Below are 11,463 nucleotides of genomic sequence, written 5' to 3'. Positions count from 1 at the left end.
ATGCCTCTGAAATAAATACTAAGTTTGAGTCTTTGAGTGTACTTGATAATAAAATACATTGCTTGTTTTCTCTATTTAGTTTATAAGCCAGCTCTTTAGGGCAGAGGCTAGCCTCTTAGTCATACTTTTTAGCATAGGATGGCTTGATATTCCCCCAGACCTCAAAATAATAAATAAAACTTTGTGCAAAGTAAATAAAAACATCAGTTGGGACAAGAATGAAATTAATTATGTTGCATTATCACAAGAAGCTCACAAATCAAAACTAAGGTCTTTGACATGCTAGGTGTTACACAAGAACAAGCAGACTCTGCCCATAAAAATGTTTTATCTATTATTGAATTGGACAAGCAAAACCACAGACAAATATGTATGTATATATACATAAACACACACACACAAATATTTGTGTGTGTATTTTATATGTCCATAATAATATGGACACTTGTGATCTTTAGTATTACTGTTCTATTTCTTAAACTAAGTCTAAATGCAGAAAGAAGTTGACACTTTAATAATATTAATGTATGAAATTTCTGTGAAAAGAATCTTTTTAAATTTTTCAGTGTGACATATTCTCCTGGAATTAAAAGTAATTATGTATGTGTTATAGATATGCAAGACCATGTATGGATGCATACATGAACACCCCAAGTTTTGTTTTAATCTTCCAGTCTTAGATAATGTTACTGTTCAAAGTCATTTCTTACAGTGTTATGTCTGTCACTTAATTTGATTACACAGTATTCGAGGATGAGAAATAGCCATGGAAAATCAACGAAGAGAAAAACCGAGATGCTGCTGATTGGCTGAAAAGGTACTGAAAGCCGGACTAATAATTTCACCGTTGCCACTGGATATATGTTGGACATTGATTGCTTAAACTTGCATTTGTCAGACTCTTGCTTCAAGAACATAGAGCGGCTATAGCAAGGGCAGTATTTTTCTTTCAGCTTTTAATTAACTCTTCTTTTGGATACTAATTTTGCAAATGGTGTTTATTGGTTTTTGCTTTGAGATTAGGCTATGACAATGAGATGCATCTTATAGCTAGTAAGAAATTTCAGATGGTCCAAAATATGCCATCCCATTTGTATCACAGAGCATTTATTTCTTAAGGAGATGAAACCTGTCCTCATGGATGTATTTGAGTGGGGTAGTCATCTGATTTCCCAATTAACTTCAGAAATCTTTAAAATATAATATAAATTTTTATACAACTTGGAATATATCCAAAGAAATTTCTCCTTATGCCCTACAATGCCACAACCACAGTGTGCAGTTGGTCTGCTCTTCTATGTGGTATTAGATCATTGGGAACTCATTATAAGCAGGACATAGAATTCTCTCCTAATTCAGTAGAATCACAGCTGTGTCACTAGCAGCAGCTGCTAAGAAAACCTAGCAATTAGCTTCCCAAACTTGCCTTCACTAATGCTTCCATGATGTCACACTGATGGATATGTACTAGAAATAGAAATGAGAAGACATCATGAAGAAAAATTATAACTGAAAGCATTACCAAAGTCTCTAAAAGCCTCTAAAAAAGATCAAATTTCTATAGTTTCTGCATTGCATAGTACTTCTTTATTGTTGCAGCATTTAGAATCGTCAAACATTATCTTATTATAGCAAGAGGCTTTGTAAACACAGAACAAAAATCCCAAGGACTGTGTATCTGAAAATTCTAGCAACAACAGCAAGGCACAAGAATGGTGGTTCTCAAGCAGTACCCCTTTGGTCATTTATTCATAAGCATTTATTAAATAAGCTATTGCTGTTGAACTAACAGAGCTTCTTCTGATGGAGCTACTATTAAGATATCATCTGGATATATTAGCAGTCTTACTCTTAAGTCAGTTAGAATTGACACTACTGATCTTAATAACACAGTAAGTAATCTTGGCAGTACTGGAAGACTCAGAAATATCAGTCTTCATTGCAGCAAGATTCTCATTTTTATACAGTATATATTCCATTAATAGAGTTACCTGGGTACATAACACTCTGCAGGTTTTATCTGATAGATTTTAAACCAATGCATAAATATGGTAGTTTAATACAGTGACTAATCAACCAAATAAAGATCAAAAATCAAGGTGACATGAACAAACTGATGTGCACATGGATAAGAGGTGAATTGCAGAAGACTATGTTAATAATCAATAATTATTACTGCAATTTTGAAATTCCATGAGAGGACAAAGAATACTACAAAGTGAAGAACAAGTAAAAAATGATTCAGAAAGGTCTTCATTTCTTTCAAAGGTCAGTTTGTCTTCAGTATTAGAAGAAGAATATGATTACATCTGTGACCAGATACAATTTTTCTGCAAGGCAAGTGTACAAGTAAGATGCAGAGTGAAAAGAACTTAGGCCAGCACGAGTGCTAAGTGTACGGCTAAGTGTAAGGAAAGTCTTACTAGTGACATCTGTATAAAGAGAAACTAATTACAAAATAACAAAAAAAACAGAAGCAGTTTTCAGTTTAAAGCCTCAGATTTTTTTTTGAATGAAAGACCGGGTGTAGTTAAAAAACCTGCAGGCTGTTCCTGAACATTTTAGTTGTTTTAATATCTCTCATTTTTTCATTAAAAAAAATCAAATTAGAATATTTGGTAAGTTTAAGTGACAAGCACATAAGTTAAATTCATAGAGGGAAAAGGAAAGACAATTCCTCTACTACTTTTTGTAATACGTAGGTCAGACTGTTACTAAGAACGGAAGGACTGGTGCTAGGCATATCATCAGGAAGCAACTATTATATTCACAAAAACACAGGAAATGCCTTACTGGGCCCAGCTGCCCATTTGGCAAATATTTGCCTATGGCAGTAGCAATAGGAGATCCTATTTAGACACATAATCCTCGTTGCTTTTTGTGGTCCATTCCCCTTGTATTCCCCTAACATCTGTACTTGTTATACTAGGAAAACTAGAAAGGTCATCCCGGACTAGTCCTTTCAATGTCCATTTATTGAGCTGTTGCATATGATTTTTTCTGTATTCCTTTTGGAATCTATTGATACCATCTGCCACCACAGTGATGATAAAATAAAATGTATATTTTATTTTAGTAGGAAAATGCATAACAGAAAAGCTTGTTTTAAATACATCCCAGTACAGAAATCTCAATCCTAGAAATACACAATATTTGCAACTCATTCTGTAATTGTATGGGTTAAATGTTACCTACAGCTCTCTGGCAGATGATAGGATCAGTTATGCCTTCTCCATGTTTTTACATCCTTAGAATTTGAACAATTACTCTCTATAATGCAGTAGGTTTAAGGCAGTAAAACCTTGCAAAATGTTTGGAACAATAAGAAGGAATAAGCCATAGAAGCAAAAAGCATTTCCCATGATCTCCTTTTTTGATCAACACTGCCGCTTTGCTTTGGGAAAGGCTAGTGGAGAATATTCAAGTTCATTTACACACTAAGAGTTTTATTTATCAAGGCAGGAAAGAAAAGTTGAAAAATGAAGCTAGGTCCACCAGTTTTGATTTGTTAAGATTTGTTCCACAGAAGCAGAACAGAGATTGAGATGAAAATTGGAGCACAGCAGCAGAGTGATTATTAAAGCTTTTGGTTGTTAGATGCTGGAGAAAGGAGAAGGAAATAGGGTCCTGATAACAGGGGCATATTCAGCAAATTTATGAGCTTTTTATTAGCAAAATACAACGCCCCTTCACAAAGGGCATCAGTTTAGTGTCCCCACTATTTTCAGTGTATATTGACTGAACTATGGAGGTTTAGGATGTACACCCAAAGGACAAATTCCCTTCATTCACAACACACATTAGAGGAAACATTCACAACACACATTAGAGGAAAGAAGTGGGCCAAATCATTAAGTCCTTACTTGGGCAAAGTTCCCCTTTGCCTCAGTGGTATTGCTGCTCAAATAACAGTTCCATGCAGAGATATTCATCTGATTAGCAAGGTATGGAAATACACACTAGAACAAGGGAGACACACTGTCATCCAGTTTCTGATTTCAGCACTGAAAATTAGATTAGGCAGGGTTTTTATCACTCTCCTGGATTCCTGGTTTTACACTTTGATACAGTTACAGGTTTAAATGGCAAGAGCTTTGGAAGAATTTAAGCATAAAAAGTTTTCCTCCTATGACAATATTTGAGCAATGTCTCAGTAACCAATTAAGACTGAATGTCTCCACTGCAGCCAGGCAGTAAGTGAATTAACCTGAACCTGTGGTCGGGTTCACATATCCTTGCCTAGACAGCAGCCAGTTTCTGTATTCCATGAATACTCATGCCTGTCACAAGCTGTCTGCATCCAGTTTCCAAAGGAAATTGGTGTGCAGACTGGCTCACTCCATATTTAACGCTAGCTTCAGCAGTAATTAAAAATTAGGAGAGATCTTCAGGAAAATCAATTAATTATGCATGCAAAATGCATCAACTAAATTTGGACGCACAATTAGATGACTAATCAGAGTTTGAAAAGGTTGAGAATTGCAGTTGCACATTTATAAGGATGCTGGTGACCTATCCAACCCTAGATGCTTGTACTTTCCTGTTTAGAAGCTTCCTAGTTTGTTTGTTAATGAGAGCTACTAGTTAATCATCCGACACACCCATAAAATGAGACACCCATAAATGCCTGACAAAATGTTTGCGTTCACAACACAAATGCAAGTGTCAAGGTCAGGAGTCCAGAAACTTTAATATCAGAATTTCTTTGCTCAGTAGTGGGAATAACCTCTTCTCAATTTGGGGGAGTTTCCTTGCAAGTCTCTCCAGAAACTTGCATTGACAGCAAATCAGAGCTACAAAAAGCAAGCCTCCACTTGGGCTGACATGCAGGGCAGTATTTACCTACGCAGATGTGCATATGAAACTGGGAGGGGATTTGTAAATGATGTCAGCCCTGAAATTCCTATCATACTTCAAAACTGATGTCATTTAAAGGGAAATACCAAAAAAATTATGGATAAAACTGTTCCTTCCAATCCTGCATGTCCAGCTGTATTTCTCAGAAAAATGTTGATTTCTAGTCATTTGACAACTTGAATAAGCTACCATCTAGCCATCTCACTAGTTTGCTCCAGATTGATTGCAAATCTATCGTTTAAGTGATCACTTTATCTTCCGATGGCAATTCCCAGTAAAGTTTAATTTGGTTTGCAGGTAGACTTCAATTTTACAGTATGGTCGGTTCTTGCTGGTGGACTCAAAGATTTTTTTAAACTTTATTTTTATAAATATGTTTATATCCAAAACGTACAACCAAGACGGAAGTATTGTACTTTGCACCGTGTAAGTGCACGTGTGAAAAAGGCCAGATATGACAGCTGCTAAAGGGTTTTCAGTCAGAGGATTAGAATCACAGAACAGGGGTTCTTCAGGTCACGGAGCAACTGAGTGATAACATGGCAAGACTAGCACTTGGTTTTCCCAGTGCGTGCTTAAGTCTCCACTGCTTCTCTATGGAAGCAGTAGCTCTCTAGGACTAAAAACTCTGACTAAAAATATATATAGTGCATGATAATAAAAAAAGAGGAACAAACTAGCTTTTCGCTTTTTTCTAGCACTTTTTTATTTCACTGCTCCTGGAAACACCTTACATAACATTTCACATAAGTGACATATAGCCCTGAAGGCAGACTATGTAGCATTTAAGAGTGTAGTAAGTAATATTATACAACAGAGTATGACAAGTAGCATCATATCCCGCTCAAATTCTGAAGAGTTTGGGTAGGAAGAATGAATTTGGGGGGGATTCAGCATTTAGACATTATTATCTGTAGAAAATATTTTCCATGGGAAAGAGGCTGATGTGGTAAGATTTTCCATTTTGATATTTTCCCCCTCCCTATCAAAAGGGAGAAATATTAAGATCACAGACCAAATTCCCATACTATAATCTCTACTGAGTAATATTTTACTCTGAAAGTATTTCTAAGTAATCATATTCCCTTGAATGAAACCATCTGGAAATAAAATACCACTCAAGACAAGTCAGTCAGAACTTTTTCTCTCTTTAGATGGAATAATATTTCTGCAAGATCAGAGTTAACAAGATCAGAAAATTCCTTGGAGTTACCCAAGTAATGTCCTCTCAGAAATTTGACAAGTTGGACTATTTTCTCCACCAAAAGAATTTCATGACCCTTCCATATGTGTAGGATGGTAGGCAATAGAAGTAAACTGAATATGAATACAAAGCTGGTATGTAAAGGAATTACAGAGCAGAAGAGTGTGAATCCAAATCCACAGTATATGTTACAATACACTTACTCAGACTAGATTGTCCCCTTGGTAAGTATTCCTATTTCTGTCATCCTGATAACCATAATGAAATAATGGCAAATCTTGTCCAACTCATCTTTCATCTAGAAACTGAGCAAAGTAACTATAGGCACAATGTTGTGTTAATGAAAGCCATTTTATACGTATCTGAGCCACGCCTGTACTGTGATGACTTGCAAATGTAACTGATGACCCATATCCATCACATGTACATGGTGTGGTGTCTTAATCTCTAAGTAATTCCATGCAAAACAGTTCTATCAAATAAGGCAGATGTACATACACTATTCATGGTATCAATACCTTTTTTTTTAAGGACTCAATCACTAAAAAGTAGGCTACAAACCTCAATATTTCATTCTCCTTCATTATATGTGACCAGAGCATTCCAGGCTACACAGTCTTGGCAATGCTACTTAAGCACTGGTTTAAGCTGCAAAACAAGAGTTTCTCCAGTGAGTGATGTGTAAACTCATCTAGCACTCTTCTGAGATGTACCTATTTTTTACTGTATTTATACAGCTCAGATGTACTACAAATGAAAGCCAGCTTACACTTCTGACAAGGTTACAGAACAAAATAGTGTCAGACCATAAGAGGTAGACATGCAGTGAAAACTACTTCTGATAGGGATTAGAGTGCTTTAAGTGTTTTGTTACGGTTGAGGTCTGAACTCTCATTCCTCAGAAAAGCATATTTTCCAACACTGTCTGGAAAACTTAACATCTGCCTTGTAAAATCATCCTTAAAGACCACTATCAGAAATATATTTATTATTTTATTGAGGAAAAACATTCAGGACATGAATGATGACAGGAATAGGATATCATGTAACACCTAAAAATACTGCAGTTGTATAATATACTTAAAACACAAATATTAGCATAATGTGCTAACAAAACCTTGGATTTTCTTAGGTGATTCTAAGCAAGAATATCTCCAACCCTTTTTCCTGAAATACTTTTATTCAAAAACATATATTGTATCTTAATCTTGTAAATAAACTCTTTGTGTACATGTTATTAGGGAACAGCACTACCATCACTGACTTTCCCTGATAGGTTATTCTTTGTAAATTAAGCTGTTGTTACAATAATAAACAAACATGAACACTCGACAGCCCCAGCTTAGCCTGCAAACCATTGTCTTAATACTGCACAAAATTCTACTTCCCAACAGAGGTATTTTTCATGTAGCTAGCTTCTTTGTATCTGTTAGTTTATGCATACTCAGTCCAATCTTTAAAACTATTCAAAGTTTGGCAACTAGAAGGTATGCAATACCTACAAGTTTGGCAAAAATAAAATAAAAACAGACAAAACTAAAAAAGCAGGGTACCAGGTGGCAACCTTGTTGTTACATTTATCTTGTAAGCAGCATGTCAATTTTTTCCATAATAAGCACATCCCATATTGTGTGTGTCCACTCAGTCATTGACGGAATTTCTGTGCTTTTCCAATTTCTCACAATGACACTTTTCGATGCCATGATCACAGCTGAGAGCAGAGGTCACAGCACTGCCTCATGATCAGCAATTTCAGCCATAGCAAAATAAAAGATGTGTCAATTTGTGTTTGTGTGCTTTGGGCAGTGTGTGTGTGGGGGGGTCCTTATTTATTTGTTTTAATCTAAGTGGCAGACTTTCTGGATGAAGCCGTTCTTAACCCATTCTTCCATCTTTCAACACAGACAGTAATTTGCATTGGTAAGATTTAGTCTTCTGACATTACATTCATATGCTCACCAGTTCCTTTTGCGTGCTTCATGTTGAGAGAACGATGACGTATCTAATGCACAATTTTAATTACTATTTGCAGTGTTAAGAAAGATACTCTTTTTTCTTTTGTCTTACCCAGGATTATGAAATGAATCTTCGAAATATAAAAAAAGGCATGAAGGTTTCCTTATGTTCAATGTCCCCTCTCCTATCAGTGTCAGTTAAGAGACAATTCACACTGCAAACATCAGTTATGTCAGTGGAGCTATTTTTCAAACACAAATAACAGAAAAGCTTCCTCTGATACATGTTCTGTTTTCCTTCCATATTCCTTCTAAGCTTATAGCAGACCGTCTTTGCTACATGCCCCGGAGTTAGCAAAATGAACTAATTTTCTCCCAACCAAGACCATGAACTTCCTCCTCATCTAAAAGTACAAAGTGGGGCTTTACAAAACCTCTTCCTCTACTAATTTCATAGTCCTGAAATGATGATAAACGTCTGGAAAATCGCTAAAGTACTACATCACTAAAAAATGTTGTTTAACTCCAGATGTTTGATAAAACCCAATGCTTGACTCTTTAAAGTTAGCAGTGTGTGAATCTCAGAGCATCCACCATCACTGTAAAGTATTTGTTTTACTTTACAGTGATATTACTTATTCACAGACAGCTACTAGAGAGCAAACCCTGAAACAAATAAATGTTACCCAGGAGGGATTTTCCAAACAGTTTCTAAAGCTGGTCCATACCATAGGGCAAAGTCAGAAAACTTTAACTGACAAATCAAACTCATTAAAGTCCTCCAACCATTTTAATATCTTAATCTCTTTAAAACTCATTATGTGGAGTTGTAAAATCTAATTTGCATTAAAACACATTTTGTTTTAAAAATATGCTAAACACTGACTACAAAAATTGCATTATTGAATTTCTTCACAAAGAACATAAAAGTACAAGGAGCCTGGCTATTTAAACAGACACACTGGATATCAACATAATACCTAGTACAGTTTTTACCACATGCTACTCCTTCCTCAGTTTCAAGTAAAGGTTGTCCCTAAATATGTGTGAAATGAATAACATAATTATTATTTACAACCAAAACATTTTATTTTCCTTTCTACTCTTGCTTAGGCTGAGAAAATTAAGTTTAAAATATGCCCATACAAGACAGCATTTTATACGTACTTGTCCTGTCTCTTTTCAAGACAAAATGTCTGTCTAAACTTTAGCAGCCACAAAACCTTTTTTTTTTTCCTAGTGGGAAGAGGGAGGATAGAATATTTTCTCCTGAGAGTTGTGTTCTGCCAGCTTATCAACAGATACACAAGTTATCATTAAACTACCTTGATAGTAACTCCTTTCATTTCTCTTATATGAGAGCTCAACAAATGCATCTAAATAACCATTCTGAGATAACTGCACTTCAAGACCTCTCATTTCAGCTTGGGCTGCTATGAAACAAAGCCTCCAGAATGGCCATTAATGCTTTGTAGATCTATTGTTCCTCATTTACTGACTGCTCAGGAGAGGTGTGAAACAGACTGCTGTTCAAGGCCAAACCTTTTTCTTTCCACAACAAATGCTTCCTCCTTTTGCTTCCCTCCCAACTCTAGGATACAAATACAAAATGGCATGAATTTAGAGATCCTGAATTTAGAGGAAGTTCTTCACATTCATGGCGGGGGGAGGGGGGAGGAAATCACATACCTGCTGCAAACTGGAAAAGACAAATTGGAAACAGCCGCAGACTTTTGTTGAAAGCAGCAAAAAACACAAGGCGAGTTCCTGACCTGTCACCAGCTGTGATAATGTGGGGACAGCAGCTTTTAGGCTATTAAAGTAGCAGCAGAGAACCATACCAATGCAATTCATTCAGCTCTCTTATGAGAATTCTCTTACAGGAATATGATAACAGATGCTGCCAGGTTACAGGGATCCCATGTTTTTGCTAAATCTCCTCAACTTGTAAAAGCTCTTAGAGCATTAGGTTCCATCCTTTGCCTGGTTCTTTTCTATTGCTACTGAATTTGCTCTTAAACATATAGGCAAAAGATTGCAAAGAACATTAGATGGCATATACCATATTAGAGCAGGGAATAATGCTTAGAAACACTGAAAAACATAGACAAATGTCTATGTTGAAGAACTATTGTAAGATTTTTTCTTTAATAATAGACCACAATTTTTCTGCTCCTGCTCAAAAACACAATAATGATTTATAATTTTAAAAAATATTAAGATATGTCTGTCCTAAACGCTATCCATTGATCTTGTCAACTGTAATATTTCTGGCCAGACACAGCAATATTGTAAGCAAAGAGCGATTACTAGTGTCTGTTCAATGAATCCAGAATATTTTCCATGCTTATACAGATCTCTTAGCTATGCTCAGTTTTAATTTTGTAAAATAAACAAACAAGCATAAAAGTAATTGTATGTCAAAGAAAAAGGGCTTTCTTGGAGAAAAAACTATTCCTTCTCATCTAAAATGCTCAGGTTTCTTGACAAAGTTATTTCTTTACAAAGTGAGAAATGTAATTTCTTCAGAAAGTGAGAAAGAATGGATTTCTAAGGACCCATCACAGAAAAGTCACAGAATATTTTTCTCCACATGACTGGGGTGTTAAAACTGTAATGACTGGCCTTGTTGTATGAAACACTGTACTCATTTAATCTTTTATCTAGATGTAGCAAATCGGGGGGAGGGGGGCACCAAAGCAACCACTTTTGCTTCCTCTCAGGGGCATGATACTATGAACTTTGGTTACATTTTCATTTCACTACATAGCAGCTCCTCTACTGTCACCTGGTGCTATCAATTTCAGTACTCCAGACGAAGTCTGCCCAAAAGCTGTTTTTGTTCATTTTTTTGATTTTTTTTCCCATAGTATTTGGAGTCAGATTGAGCAACCAAATGAAATACACAGTCAGGTAAATAGAATTGAGTGTACGTTCACAGTAGCCAACTTCACTGCCTTGCTGTGGCATGATTCATGCCATTTCACTACTTTTTTATTCTTCCAGGCTTAAAATTATATTATTTTAAATATCAGTTAGGCAAGGGACACCACAGATCCACATAAGCATTACAGTGTGTTATTAGTAGGTATGTTTTCAAAGCACTGAGCACGGTTTTAGCGTCAAAAATTACTCTCACCCCCCCCCCCCCAAACAAAAATAACTCTTCTGTTCCCTCCCCGCTTCAGCATCATGCTTTCTGAGCAACATCTGTGGACAGTCTCTTTGTGTCCTTTAAATCGTAACTTAAGCCTTTACATCCTCATGGCAGAAGAGTGAATGTAAAAGTACTCTGTATGCATGCACTTCCTTGGAGCTTATTAATGACAGCATTTTTTCTTCTTAATATTCTGTCCATGTTCCTGTTCACAGGAAGGCTGAATGATGTAGACTGTTTCTTGAAATCTTTGCCCTGATGATTTTTGCTTCCTTTACCCATGTCAGCAT

General features: G+C 36.0%; 1 long non-coding RNA gene across 1 annotated transcript in view; it reads left to right on the top strand.

The window, feature by feature from the left end:
* The first annotated feature begins 750 nt into the window (after positions 1 to 750).
* LOC112987786 (uncharacterized) overlaps positions 751 to 11,463 on the top strand; it is a 77,941-nt gene continuing 67,228 nt past the window's right edge. The window contains exon 1 of the long non-coding RNA XR_010385866.1: positions 751 to 817. This is a non-coding gene — a long non-coding RNA (uncharacterized LOC112987786). The remainder of the gene's footprint in view (positions 818 to 11,463) is intronic.

This window comes from Dromaius novaehollandiae, chromosome 1 (assembly GCF_036370855.1).
Source record: "Dromaius novaehollandiae isolate bDroNov1 chromosome 1, bDroNov1.hap1, whole genome shotgun sequence".
NCBI classification, from domain to species: domain Eukaryota; kingdom Metazoa; phylum Chordata; class Aves; order Casuariiformes; family Dromaiidae; genus Dromaius; species Dromaius novaehollandiae.
This window is presented reverse-complemented; position numbering and strand designations above follow the sequence as displayed.